Raw genomic sequence first — 14773 nt, 5'->3', positions numbered from 1 at the left:
AGAAGCCAACTAATTCCTTTTAACATTAATTCTATAATTTCACCCTGTAATTCTTTCTTTCACAGTCCCATAATGAGAGGAAAATTGGTTACATGAAAGCCCATGAGGTATAATCCCCACCAAAGAAAAGGCTCTATATAGTAATTCTGAAAGCCAGAGAAAATATGAGGAGAAGGTTTGAAAAGCTCCAAGCCTTCCCTACGCTAATCTGGTTTTCAGATAAGACAGTGAGAAATTTGGCAACAATAGCTCCATGTGTCATTTCAAATGAAACACAGCATTTAAATGGCCTCAGTCTGAGTTATACGCTGCACGAAGTCATACTTTTCCATATAAAGTAAAAGATACAACCTCTGCTCCAAAGGAACATGAAATAATTCGAAAGAATGGCACACAGTATTGAGAATGACAAAGCACCTAGAGACCACGATGTAGTCCCTGATTGCAGGAAATGAAACTTGAACTTTACAAAATAAGATTTAAAGAAATGGAGGAGATGAGGAAGAAGAAATGGATTCTAGAGCAATTCCTTTGTGGTAGTGCATAAGGAAAGGGACGGAAACAAGAATAAGCATACCTAGCTCCCAAGAGAAACCTAGAGACCGAGACTCCACTGGTATTCAGTGTGCCAGGCTCCTCCTACAGGACAAACAGTGACATTAATTTGTGCTAGAATGTGGTCTATAAAGGGATCATCAACCCTCCACCTGGGAGACAGCATTAAAATTATGCTCTGCAAATTGCTAAAGAGGATGACCCCATACAACAGAAATCAGGAGAACATGGTAAAACTCAGATGGCCTTGAGGGTCCAAAATTCCAGAGAAACATTAGCAAAGGCCCTGGAGATGTTGGGCTGGAGTGTTTGTCATCAACCCGTATACTTATTCATTTGCTGCTCATTTAGTAAACTTCACTTGATGTTACAAAATTTCCCTAGGCAAATATGCATGTAGGAAATGAACTGCAATCTTTTAAAACTGGCATTTCCATCAAAGTTAGTAATTACAGCTCCCTGGAAGAAGAGATCACACAGGTCTGCAGATCTTCTAGAATGGCATGGGTTTATCAGTCACCAGAGAAGGCTGCCAGCTCCACATGAAGGCAATTTATTCTTCTCTGGGCAATCTACCACATACAACCCAGAAACTGAAACAGAGAGAAGGTGAGGGCTTAGAACATGGAATTGTATCAGTTACACAAAAATCCTCATCTGTTCTGAAAGGAAATGAAACCTAGAAAAAAAGAACTGCTGCAAGGATATAAAGAATTTAATTGCTAACCAAGGCTCCTTAAACATTACATTATAACACCTCAGCAGAAGAAAATACGTCATTCAACCTAATGACTTCTCCACTTCTTTTAGGTGTACTTTTTCTAAATATCCTGGAATAAGAAACTGAGCACTGTGATAAACAGAGAAGTCACTATCTGTAATGTGATTTGTGTATTTCTAACAGTTATACGACTGCCTCAAAACCTCCCTCACACTGATTTACCATGGCAGGTTCCTTTCCTTACACTAACTGGGTATTTTGTTTATTAATAACTATTTAGCACAGACTATAATAGAGACATTGGGCTTGATGCTAAGGGCAGAAGTGAGGAAGATGATCCCTTCTGAAGGCTATTGAGGAAGATAAACAAGTAAAGAGGGAACTGAAGTTCAGTGTGATAATTTTAACACTAAGGATAAGAAGAGGGTATGAAACTCACCTTTGAGAGAGGCAGGGTCAAGGACGGCATCTGTTTAGAGGTAGTGTCTTAGCAAATAAAAAAGAATAAGAACTAGGCTAATGGGAGAATGGAAAGACACTCCAAGCAGAGGCATCACCTCTTCAAAGGCTTAGAACCTACAGAGAAAGTGGTACATACGGAAAATGCATCCAGTTCAAGGTGAAAAGAAGATCCTTGGAAGGTGAGCAAGCACCAGATAATTAATGATTTTTAAGTCATAATAAGGAGTCTTAATTCTGAGAGCAATGGAGAGCTACTAAAGACTTTTAGATATAAGAAGTGGCAAGAATAAACACTCTCATTGCCATATGGAAAGTGGATTAGAAATTGACAGACAGACTAAAGGCAGAGAAATTAGGGCACTGTAGCAGCAATTTAAGCAAGAGATGATGAAGCCCTGCACCAGAGAAGTAGAGGCAAAGTGGTGAAAAGTAAGTGGAATCAAGAGTGATAGAATCCACAGATCCTAATGATAAGTTCCATTTGGGGTGGAAAAGGGGGAAGGAGAATCAAAAATGCCCCCAAGTTACTTATTACTGAAACAGAGAATGCAGGAGGAGAAGCGGACATGGTGGGGAAGATGAGTTCTAGTCTGGGCAAACTGAATTTGACGTGACTTTGAGAAATCACAGGAAAGATGTCCAATCAGTGACAAGCCAGAGAGATCTGGCCTGGCCACGGCGTGATCAGTACATGAGTGTTTCTCAGGCATATTGGAATAGATGAGCATGCCCAGTCAGAATGCATGAAACAAGATGTGATGCTCTCAAGACATTGGACTCAGGGCATCAGGAGATGGTGAAAGTGAGAGGTGACAATGTGCTAGCAGCCCTGGCTCTCCGCGCCCCCTCGGCCTCGGCGTCCACTCTGGCCGTGCTTGAGGAGCCCTTCAGCCCGCCACGGTACTGTGGGAGCCCCTCTCTGGGCTGGCCAAGGCCAGAGCCGGCTCCCTCTGTTTGCCGGGAGGTGTGGAGGGAGAGGCGCCAGCGGGAACCAGGGCTGCGCAGCTGCGAGGCTCTGACAGTCTGGCGGGCGCGGTCGGGGGCTCGGCGGCCCGCACTGGGAGCGGTGGCCGGCGTCGGCCCAGGGCAGTGAGGGGCCTAGTACCCGGGCCAGCAGCTGCGGAGATTGTGCCAGGTCCCCCAGCACTGCCGGCCCACATGCACCAGGCTCAAATTCTCACCGGGCCTCAGCAGTCTCCCCAGGGGGCAGGGCTCCCAACCTGCAGACTGCCATCCTCCCCTCCCCTTTTCCCCCCCTCCCGGCTTCCGCGGTGAGCTCTCGCGAGGCCCAAGCCTCACCCACAGACGCTGGGTCCCATCAACAGCCCAAGGGCTGAGAAATGCGGGGCTGAGAAGTGCGGGCCCACTGCAGGTGACTGGCAGGCTGAGGGACCCACTAGGTGAAGCCAGCTGGGCTCCTGAGTCTAGTGGGGACTTGAGAACCTTTATGTCTAGTAAAGGGATTGTAAATACACCAATCAGCACCCTGTGCCTAGCTCAAGGTTTGTAAATGCACCAATCAGTGCTCTGTGTCTAGCTAACCTAGTGTGGACTTGGAGAACTTTTATGTCTAGCTAGAGGATTGTAAATGCACCAATCAACACTCTGTGTCTAGCTCAGGGATTGTAAAAGCACCAATCAGCACCTTGTCAAAATGGTCCAATCAGCTCTCTGTAAAACGGACCAATCAGCTCTCTGTAAAATGAATCAATCTGCTCTCTGTAAAATGGACCAATCAGCAGTATGTGGGAGGGGCCAGATAAGGTACTAAAAGCAGGCTGCCTGACCCAGCCAGTGGCAACCTGCTCCAGTCATTTTGCCCAGTGTGGAAGTTTTGTTTTTTTGCTCTTGGCAATATATCCTGCTGCTGCTTATTTTTTGGGTCCACACTGCCCTTAAGAGCTGTAACATTCACCACAAAGGTCTGCAGCATGAGTCCTGAAGCCAGTGAGACCACAAACCCGCTGGGAAGAACAAACACCTCCAGAGGCGCTGCTTTTAAGAACTGTAACATTCACCGCCAGGGTCTGGGGCTTTGTTCTTGAAGTCAGGAAGACCAAGAACCCACCAATTCCATACACAAAAGGATCTATGTTACTTTAAAAGGGAGAAAGCTGATCTCATCCCATCAGCCAATGTTTAGCTGAGAATGAAGAGGAGAATCTTGAAAGATGGTGAATCAGGCAAATATTGATGATAGGGGTAGAAAAAAACAAGATGAAGTTAAAAAGCAGGGTGTTCAACATTAGTTCCAGACAATAAGGGATAAAACCATCACAACTGGGATTCTTGGGCAACCAAGGAGCCACTTAGTCAGTGATCATCACTTTAGGTTTTATTTTGTTGTTTCCTTGTTGTTGTTGTGAGATGGAGTCTTGGTCTGTCACCCAGGCTGGAGTGCAGAGTGCAGTTGTGCAATGTCGGCTCACTGCAGCCTCCGCCTCTTGGGTTGAAGTGATTCTCCTGCCTCAGCCTCCTGAGTAGCTGGGATTACTGGCACGTGCCACCACGCCCAGCTAATTTTTGTATTTTCGGTAGAGAGAGGTTTTCACCATGTTGGCCAGGCTGATCATGAACTCCTGACCTCAAGTGATCTGCCTGCCTCAGCCTCCCAAAGTGCTAGGATTGCAGGCATGAGCCACCATGTCCAACCAGATCATCACTTTAAAGAGGAAAAGAAATATGTGCTCTTCAGTGACTCTACAACCTCAGGTACAGAAAACCAAGCAGAGATTGTTCAGATTGCATGGGCTATTGGCAGTGTCCCATAGAGCTATCTAGACTAGTTGTTTTCACCTTGGCTGCACTCCCACTTGGGACTCTTATAATTCAAATTATATTTTTGCTACCAGCAGGATTAGCATCTGTGAAAATGTATAATATCCAGACCACAAATTAAAATTTGCATTTTCCTAAGATTCTCTGGGAGATGTAAATGCACATTAAAGCTTGAGACCTGCTGCTTCAGAATCACTTGAAGGAGTTGTTAAAACAAGAGATTGCTAGATCAGGGATGGGGCTTATGAATTTGCATTTCTAACAAGTTTCCAAGTGCTGCTGCTGCTGCAAGGTTAATACTGTATTTTGAGAATTTTTGCCATAGAACAATTCAGAATCTCCCTGGATGGGACCCAGGCATCAGTATATTTTTAAGCTCCCTCAGTGATTCTGATTTCCAACCTAGGTTGAGAAACACTGGTAAAAATATTTTTCTGCTTTTCATTACATAAATAAGGAAATGAATATGAGGAGCAACTTAGCTATTCTCTAACACCAGCTTAAATTCATGACTAAATTGTTCTTTAATATAAAATAGAATATATTTAATATAATTTTGATTAATCAAAAGAGAAAAGTGCTGCGCCATTCTTAGTGACTCATTTCCAGAGATATGTTTGGTTATGATTGGAAAAAAGGTCACCATAAGTAACGATTATCTTAATCATTACAGTAACCATCAACTCAATCTATTAATTTTAATTTCTGATAATTTAACATGGTATTGGCATTTTGAAGGCCACAATGTGTTTTTTGAACTCATTTTTTTTTTAACAGAAGCAAGGTTGTATAAATTACTTTTCCCCAATCAGCCTACAAAACCAATTCTTTTCTTTCTTCTGTGTGCTTTGGGTTTAATTTTACCTTTTTTGTAGGTTCTTGAGGTAAAAGTTTAGGTTATTGATTGAACCTTTTTCTCTTTTTTAATGTATGTATTTGGTACTATAAATTTTATCTTGGCATGGCTTTAGTTGGGTCCCACAAATTTTATAGTAAATTGTACTTTTGTTAAGCTTAATTTTTTTTTTATTTCCCTTGAGATTTTCTCTTTAATCCATGGATTTTCAGAAGTCTGTTGTTGTTTAGCTTCTAAATGTTTACAGATTTTTGTATTATCTTCCTCTTATTGATTTCTAGTTTGATTCCATTGTGGTCAGAGAACAAACACTCTGTGTCATTTAATTGTTTTGAAATTGGTTGAGGTTCTTTACATGGCCTAATGGTCTGTATTGTTATAAGTTCTATAGACACTTGGGAAAAAATGTGTATTTTGCTGTTATCGGAAGGAATGTTCTCTAAGTGTTGATTAGATCCAGTTGGTTGATGGTGTTGAGTTTTTCTGTATCCTGGAGGACTAATGGCCTAGTTGTTCTATCAATTGTTGAGAAAGAAGGGCTAGAGTCTTCAACTGTAATTATAGATTTGTCTATTTCTCCTTTCAGTTCCATCAGGTTTTGCCTGCATATTTTCAGCTCTGTTGTTGTCTGCATATGCATTTAAGATTGCTATGTTTTCTTGGTGAAGTGACTCTTTTACCTTGGCTAAATTAAACTTGCCTAAAGCTGACTCCTTACACATTTTAAGTTAGGCCTGATGGTTTATATGTATACAGTGAACTGTAACCTAATAGGGTGTGTAAATAGACAGCAACCTACTCTTATAAGTAGCAGAGTCTCAGCCAATCACAGTAGCCATACTTTAGTATTCACAGACAACCAACTATTCAAACCTTGTTCAAATAAGACAAACACCCAGCTGTAACCAATCCAGGTGTTTCAGTATCCCATTTCTATTTTCTGTACATCGCTTTCTTTTTTCTTTCCATAAATTCTCTCTGACCACACAGCAGTGCTGGAGTTGCTCTTAATCTGTTCTGGTTCTGGGGGTTGTTTAATTTGCAAATCATTCTTAGCTCGATTAAACTTGTTAAATTTGTCTAAAGTTTTTCTTTTAACATCATTTTATAATGTACCTCTTTGTCACTAGTAATTTTTTTTGCTATGATGTCTACCTTATCAGATAGTAGTATAATTATTTATGCTTTTCTGCGGTTAATATTTATATGATATACATTTTTCTTTTTTATTTCAAACTTGCCTATATCATTATATTTGAATTGAGTTGCTTGTAGACAGTGGTTAGGTCATACTTTTTATTCCATAATGCCAATCTTTGTTTTTTGTTTTGTTTTGCTTTAAGTTTCTTTTGTTTGTTTTTCTCCTTTATATCATGTGTCTTTATTTTAATTTTTTAATTGTAAACATTTAAGGTATATAAAACAATGTTTTATACACATATACATAACAAAATGATTACTACAGTCAAACAAAAGAAAATTAGCACATCTAATGGGGAAAAGTGGCTTTTCCTCTGAGAGCCAGTACAAGGCAAGGATCCTTACTCTTGCCACTTCTATTCAACATAATACTGAAAGTTCTAGCAAGAGCATCTAGAGAGGAAACAGATATAAAAATACATCTATATCAGAAAAGAAGTAAGATTATTCCTAGTTGCAGATTACATGATACAAAATTCCACAAAAATCTGTTAGAATTAATAAATGAATTCAGTAAGGTTGCAGAATACAAAATCAACATACCAGCATTTGTATTTCTTTACACCGATTATGATCTATCCAAACAAGAAATCAAGGAAACAATCCTATGTACCATAGCATAATGCAGTTATATAGGATAAATAATTCTAGAGATGTACTGGCATGAGGGCTGTAGTTCATAATATTACATCATATACTGAAATTTGCTAAGAGAATAGATTTTATGTGTTCTTACCACAAAAAAGGTAACAATCTGTTTTTTAATTGGTGCATTTGGACTATTTACAGCTAGTGCAATAATTGGTATGCTAGGGCTTAACTCTACCATTTTACTTTTTGTTTGTACAGCTTTTTTAGTAGTTGCTCTAGCTATTACATCTTATTTGTTTAATGTATCAAAGTCTATTGGTTTTGTCATTTTATCACTTAAAGTGAAGTATAGAAACCGTACCTCTTTGAACATCCCTTTAACACTCCACATTTATAATTGCCTTCAATATTTTCTCTATATACACTTAGAACCACATCAGAAAGTGTTATAATTTTTTTCAACCATCAAACATAATTCAGAAAACTCAGAAGAAGGAAAGTCTATGATATTTATACATATTTTTACTTACCATGTTCTTTTGTCCTCCCCGATGTTCCAAGGTTCCTTTATACGTTACTTCCTTTCTGCTTAGCTAACGTCCTTTGCCGTTCTTTTAGAGTAGATCTGCTGGTAATAATCTGTTTTTATGTAAGTATGTCTTGATTTCCTCTTCATTCCTGAAGAGAGTGTTTTCACTGAGTACAGGATTCAAGATTCACAATTCTTATCTTTCAGCGCGTAAAAAAAATGTGTGTCACTTCCTTCTGGTCTCCGTGGCTTCTGATGAGAAACCTACTGCCATTTCATTGATTTTCTTATATATGTAAGGAATACTTTTTCTCGGGCTGCTTTCAAGATTTTCTTTGTGTCTTTCGTTTTTGAAAGTTTAATTATGAAATGTCTTGGCGTGAATTTCTTTGGGTGTATCCTGTTTATGGTTCACTCAGGTTTATGTGTTTTACCAAATTTGGGAAGTTTGGGACCATTACTTCTTCAAGTACTCTTTCAGCCCATCCCTCTTTCTCATTTCTTTCTGTACTCTGATGACATGAATGCTAGATCTTTTGTTTTAATTACATGGGCCCATGAGGCTCTTGTTTTGTTTTGTTTTTCCCATTTTTTTCTGTTGTTTAGGCTAGGTAATTTCTATCTTCCATTTTATTCATTATTTTTTATCTCCTGTATTCTGCCCATCCACTAAGCTTTTTCTTTTAGTTATTGTATTTTTCATTTCTAAAACTCCATGTGGCTCATCCTTTTCTCTTTCATTTCTTTGTTGAGGGCTTCTCTTTCCTTATTCAGGTTCTCTATTTTTTCATTCATTCTAAAGGTGTTCAGATTTACTCACTGAAGCGTTTTTATCATGACTATTTTAAAACTGTTGTCAAATAACTCTAACATCTCTGTCATCTCAGCATTGGTATCTATTAATTGCAATTTTCTTTCATTTTGAGATCTAGTTCTTGGTTTAAGAATAATTTATTAAAACCCGTTCATTTTTAAATTATGTTAAGAAACCATGTCTTATTTAAATCTTCTGTTTTAATTGGCTTTCTCTGATACCCTCTGGCAGGTAAAGAGGTGGGTGATGCTGCCTCATTATTACTACATGGATGCAAAAACCTAGATTCCCCATTCAGCATCTTAGGAAGAGGTTCCTTATTACTGCTGGGTGAATGTGAGAAGTCTAGGAGTTCCAACTCCCAACGTGGTCTCCACTGACACGCAAGGAGGGTAGGGTGACCTTGTTATCACAGGGCCGTGGTGAAGGTCCTGAATATTCTCTAGGCCTCCACTGACACCAGCCCAGTCAGGAGAAGAAAGAGCACCTTGTTACTTCCAGATGGCTGTGGAAGTCCAGAACTCCCATGTGGTCTCAACTGACACTGAGAATAGAAATGGAGCTCAGTGATGATAAAACTCCTGGTTCCCTCCTTGCCCTTTTCTGACACTATCCCAGTGTGGACATTGGGATACTTCATTAGAATCTCAAAAAGGTAAAAACCTAAACTCCTGACATGGTTTTTGCAGGTATAGATGTGACTGGGTCCACAATACTTTCTCTGTTATTTACCTGGAATATGGTGGTTATTGTCTAAAAGTTTTGTCTTGTTACGTTGACCCTCTCTGGTCCTTTAGTTATAGAAAGCATGCTTTTGTTAAGAATATTTTTGTTTACCGTGTAATGCATTGGTATTTTTGTGTTGTTGATTTCTTTTTATTTTCCTTGAGACAGAGTCTCACACTATCACCTGGGCTGGAGTGTAATGGCATGATCTCAGCTCACTGCAACCTCCACCTCCCAGGTTCACATGGTTCTCCTGCCTCAGCCTCCCGAGTAGCTGGGATTACAGATGCCTGCCACCATGCCTGTCTAATCTTTTGTGTTTTTAGTAGAGATGGGGTTTCACTATGTTGGCCAGGCTATTCTCGAACTCCTGACCTGATGATCTGCCCACCTCGGCCTCCCAAAGTACTAGGATTACAGGTGTGAGCCACCACGCCCAGTCCATGTTGTTGATCTCCTAAACTCCAAGTCTGGTATATATGAGGAAAAAAGAAAACCCAGGGCACTCCAGGCTGGGCAACAGAACAAGGCCCTGTCTCAAGGAAAAGTAAAAAGGAGAGATACTCTATTTCGATACAAATAACATTGTTTTAAACAACATTACTCAACATTATGAAACAAGGAAGTCATTATCATTCCTAGAGTAAGAAATCTAAATTGATTGAAACTCATGTGACACAGCAATTAATGTTTTTCTTTTGGCCTCATTGCCCCAAGTTAGTCTGCCTTCTGCCTTCTCTCCATAATTCAGAGTATTCCTCCCTCTCTCTCTTTCTCTCCACACACACACACACACACACACACACACACCACACACCTAAAATTTTTAATTGTATTTAGCAGGAGGAATGGGGAAAGCTATGTATATTCCATCTTCCTGGAAGTCTGAATTCTTTAATAGGATAAACTATTAATGAATATAATTAAATTTAACTTTTGCAGAATAGAAATTATCTGAAAACATTACTTAGTCACTAATGGTAGCTTAAATAAAATGAGAGAGTAAGAAACAAACCAGGAGGAAGTACAAGCCAAAGTTATAGATATAATCTGAGGCAGGGAGAGCTATACCTCATGGCCTCAGGTTCATATAACCAGATGTCAGAGGCTGCTGGAACAAACCCTTAGCACCTGATGCCTGAAAACAGGATGCGTCATGGGCCTTGAGAAGTTCCTCAACTCTTCATCAGTAAATAGCATCATTGTGAGAGCTAAGCGAGTTGATAAACATAAATAATATACAGCATGGCTGGGCTCACATTAGGGCTCTATAAATGTTAATTATTAACTTACTAATTAAAAATATGTTTATTATCTAAAATAAGGGCTATCTGCGATAAAAATCTATCTGGTGTAATTCTTAGGCCACAAATCTCTAAGGCTTTGGAGGTCAATGTAGCAGAGGACATTGTGGTCATCATTACTGAACTTAACATGTGAAATACACTCTGCCTGTTGACAAGGACGTTTCAATCATTTCAGGCACCTGCTTAAGTTGATAGGCAGCATTGTCAACCTAATTTAGAAATAAATACTGAAAAAGAGATACATACAAGGTCAGGGGGAGCTAAGTCTACCCCTCCCTCTCACTCTACTTTGTTTCAGTAGCAGACTTCCCTGTCTATTAGACACTTTCTCCAAACATACAAGAAAGTACCTCAAAACCACACAAATCCAAAATCAAACTTCTTGTCCTTCCTGTGGAAATTTGCTCTTCCTTCCGGTTTCCCTATTTCAGTAAGGAAATCTTAATCTCCAAGGAAACCAAAACAGAAATTACAATAATCCTTTATTCACCATTCCTAAAAAGTCACTAAATGTACTGATTCTATATCCACAGTACTTTAAATTTATTCCTGCCTCTCCCCACTGTCATTTCTGTAGTATACCAACTATGATGGCTGAAATCTATGAAATCTTTACCAATAATTATTCTAAATGATAAGAAATTTATGAAAGGAACAAGAGTTTATTTCAATAGATAATAGATATCATTCAGGACAGTTTCAACATGACCAAACCTTTTTTAAAAAATTAAGCAAAAGAAATGAAAAATAATAGAAAAATTAAGAATAAGAAAAGAAGAGACTGAGCATGGTGGCTCAATCTTGTAATCCCAACACTTTGGGAGGTTGAGGCAGGCAGATGGCTTGAGCCCAGGAATTTGAGACCAGCCTGGGCAACAGCAAAACCCTGTCTCTACAAAAACATACAAAAGTAGCTAGTCCTGTTGGTGCACGCCTGTAGTCCCAGCTACCCAGGAGACTGAGGTGGGAGGATTGCTTGAGCCTGGGAGGTTGAGTCTACAGTGAGCCGTGATTATACCACTGCACTCCAGGCTGGCCAACAGGAAAAAAGGAAAAAAAAAAAAAATGAGAGATACTGTATTTCAGTAGCAATAACATTGTTTTAAACAACATTACTCAACATATGAAACAAGTAAATCATTATCATTCCTAGTGTATAGAATCTAAATGAATTGAAATTCATGTGATATAGCAATTAATCTTTAAAGAACAAGAGAGAAATAAACCTATATATATATTCCTCAAAATGAGCTCTATCTGTCAGGCAAGACTATTCAGGGGAAAAAAGGATTATATGGTAAAAAAAAAAAAAAAAAAAAATCTGGAATATGCTACATTTGATCAATGAAGATTGAAGAGTACATCAGTATATTGTAGGTTGGAAGTCCTATGGTAACTTGTTTAATTTGGTCTAATATGAAGATTCCAAGGTTTCAGTGACAGTGAAAACATTCTTTTTCCTCTAAGTGCCTTTCATAGAAATAATGAGAAGCTGTAGCTTAGAAACCACATGGAATCCATCATCATTAAAAATTTGATTTCAAATAAAACAAATAAAATTTCTTATTACTATGTTCTCTGTGTCTACGTCCTCTTGTCTTCTTTCTTTTATAAAGACACATTTTGTTGGATTTGGGGCCCAGCTGGATAATCCAGGATTGTTCCATTTGGAGATCCTCAACTTAATTACATCTTCAAAGATCAGTTTCCCAACTAAATTCACATTCACAGGTTCCAAGGGTTAAGAGATAGGTATATGCTTTTGGAGGCTGCAGTTCAATCCACTACATATGAGTTACTTGGAAGTATGATATTTAGTGTCCAGATATCTGGGGACTTTCCAGGCATCTTTCTGCTACTGATTTATAACTTAATTCCACTGTGGCTTGAGTACATATTCTGAAATCCTTTTAAATGTACTGAGATATATTGTATGGCGTAAAATATATATTGGTAAATGTTTCATGCACATTTGAAAAGAATATATATTCTGCTGTTGTTGGGTGGAATGTTCTAAAATGTGGATGCAGTTATTTCATTGCTTTTCAAGTCTCTATATCTTTACTGATTTTCCATCTACTTATTCTACCAATTACTGAGAGGGGTGGTAAAATTTTTGACTATAATTATGAGCAGTATGTACTGTATTACTATATTACCATGTTTTCTAATATGATCTCCATCTTATATCCCCAGGTTCATTAATATCTACATAGATACATGCTTCCTAATGCATAATCTCCCTCTTCTATTAGAAGTCTTGCCCATCTTTTGTCTTATTTTATCATAGATATTTTTTCATTACTTTTGGTTAATACATAGGAGATAGTTGACTACAAAAATCTCAATTTCAGGTTTCACTCATACTTTGAAACTCAAAATATACTTTTTTTGTTATAAATGTTGTAAATTATGTTCTTAGTTTCATGAACTGTCTGCTCCTGATCATTTGATGTAATTCTGCATACAATCAAAGCCACTTAGAAATTTTGTGAGAGGTACTAAATGCTCTACTGCAAAGTTTTGGGCATTAAGTAATTTAAAAGAAATAAAAAAATGGTAACATTTTTCCCAAATATGTTAGCAAATTCAAGAAGCAGATTATACTAATTACAATTACTGTGAAGTTACATACACATCATGAACTCAAATTTCTTCTTATGAGGCTTAATGCAGCTTAACACTTTACCTCATGGGAGTTACAATATAGAAAGAACACATAAAAAAATTGAGTTGATTGCTCTATATCACAGCAGGGCCTGTAAAATGTGTGAGGTCTCCCAAGGTGGCCACATTCTTTGATAAATTCACCTGTGGGCTGCTGTTATAGTTGAGGGAGGCTCACGAACTACCATCTGCAGAAAAGGGAAAGGAACATGAGGACTGTGTGTTATTTCCTACACACTGAGTCAAGCTCACTACTGGGAAAAAAAAAAACTATCCCATAGTCAGCCAGTTCTGAGAAACCAGCTGAATTAATACAGTGTGGTCACGTCTCAACATTAAAATACACAGAATCATCCACTCTAGGAAGCACAGTAAATGGAAAGATGAGACAAGATCCAACTAATTAATATGGTGAAACTGCAATTTGTCATAGGAGACAAATTTCTGTTAAAATTGTCATGCAAAATAACTAAATAGTACACTTTAGGAACTTGATCATTATTTCTACATTTAGCACTCACCTTGTTTTAGGTAACTATGCCTGGTAGTATAAAGAGCTAGTAATGTTTTACCTGATCTCAAGGAAATTAAAAATTAATGTTAAAAATGCATAATCATTAAAATAAGGTAGCCAATATTTCTGCTATTATTATGTCTACCAATAATAGAGTTATCTTCTGGGTAAAAAGTCCCTGAGACAATCTCCTACCTAGGTGTGGAAACTCCCAGGAAGTTGCACTTTTTAGGAACACATTCTTTGGTCACCAGACTTCTTCCCAAAGTAGTCAATGCCTGTAGGTCTTAACTGTAACACTAAAGTCCTAATTCAGAAACAAATGCAGTATATGAAAAAGAAGGGTGTTGTCTGCTTTTAGCCAAAAGTTTAGGATGACAGTGGTGTACTCTGCCATGAGCTGCATCACAGAAAAGAGCCCCTGATGATATTTCTCCAGGACAACTAAGGCAACAGAACATTGTCCCATCACTGTCATTGTTTTTGCACTTACAGAGACCCACTGATGAAAGAGCTGTTTCTTCTGAGTCCAGACCAGACAGATGTACCTGATGATCCTTTTCCACTATTAGATACTCAAATAGTGAGAATCTGTAACACTTTGTTCACCTTTTATCCCCACTTTAAAATAGAGAACAGCTAGAGGCTTGTGACTTATTCTCATATTAGAAGCCCTCTTATCTGACATAATGAGGATAGGTAGTTGGCCAGTTTGTTAAATGAATATATTAAAGTCAAGAATCTTCAGAAATAATACTTCAAGCATTCTTTATAAATGTAAACATTTAAATGTACATAGTTCCACAATAAACATACGTGTGCATGTGTCTTTGTAGTAGAATAATTTATAATCCTTTGGGCATATACCCAGTAGTGGGATGGCTGGGTCATATGGTCCATCAGTGACAGACTGGATTAAGAAAATGTGGCACATATACACCATGGAACTATGCAGCCATAAAAAAGGATGAGTTTGCATCCTTTGTAGGGACATGGATGCAGCTGGAAACCATCATTCTTAGCAAACTATCACAAGAAGAGAAAACCAAACAC

The 14773-nt window shown here is 38.4% G+C and overlaps 1 protein-coding gene across 4 annotated transcripts in view; it reads right to left on the bottom strand.

The window, feature by feature from the left end:
* Positions 1-14773, bottom strand: part of PDE4D (phosphodiesterase 4D) — a 1617209-nt gene that overhangs the window by 1352281 nt on the left and 250155 nt on the right. The window contains exon 1 of one of the 4 annotated variants that reach the window (XM_026456068.1): positions 7694-9394. The exons of the other annotated variants lie outside the window; for them this stretch is intronic. The gene's annotated coding sequence lies outside the window, so the exon portion shown is untranslated. Of the gene's footprint in view, positions 1-7693; positions 9395-14773 lie in introns of those variants that run through there. 4 annotated transcript variants of the gene reach the window in all.

This window comes from Piliocolobus tephrosceles, chromosome 4 (genome assembly GCF_002776525.5).
Source record: "Piliocolobus tephrosceles isolate RC106 chromosome 4, ASM277652v3, whole genome shotgun sequence".
NCBI classification, from domain to species: Eukaryota; Metazoa; Chordata; class Mammalia; order Primates; family Cercopithecidae; genus Piliocolobus; species Piliocolobus tephrosceles.
The sequence above is the reverse complement of the archived record's forward strand: the minus strand, read 5'-3'. Positions and strand labels throughout refer to the sequence as shown.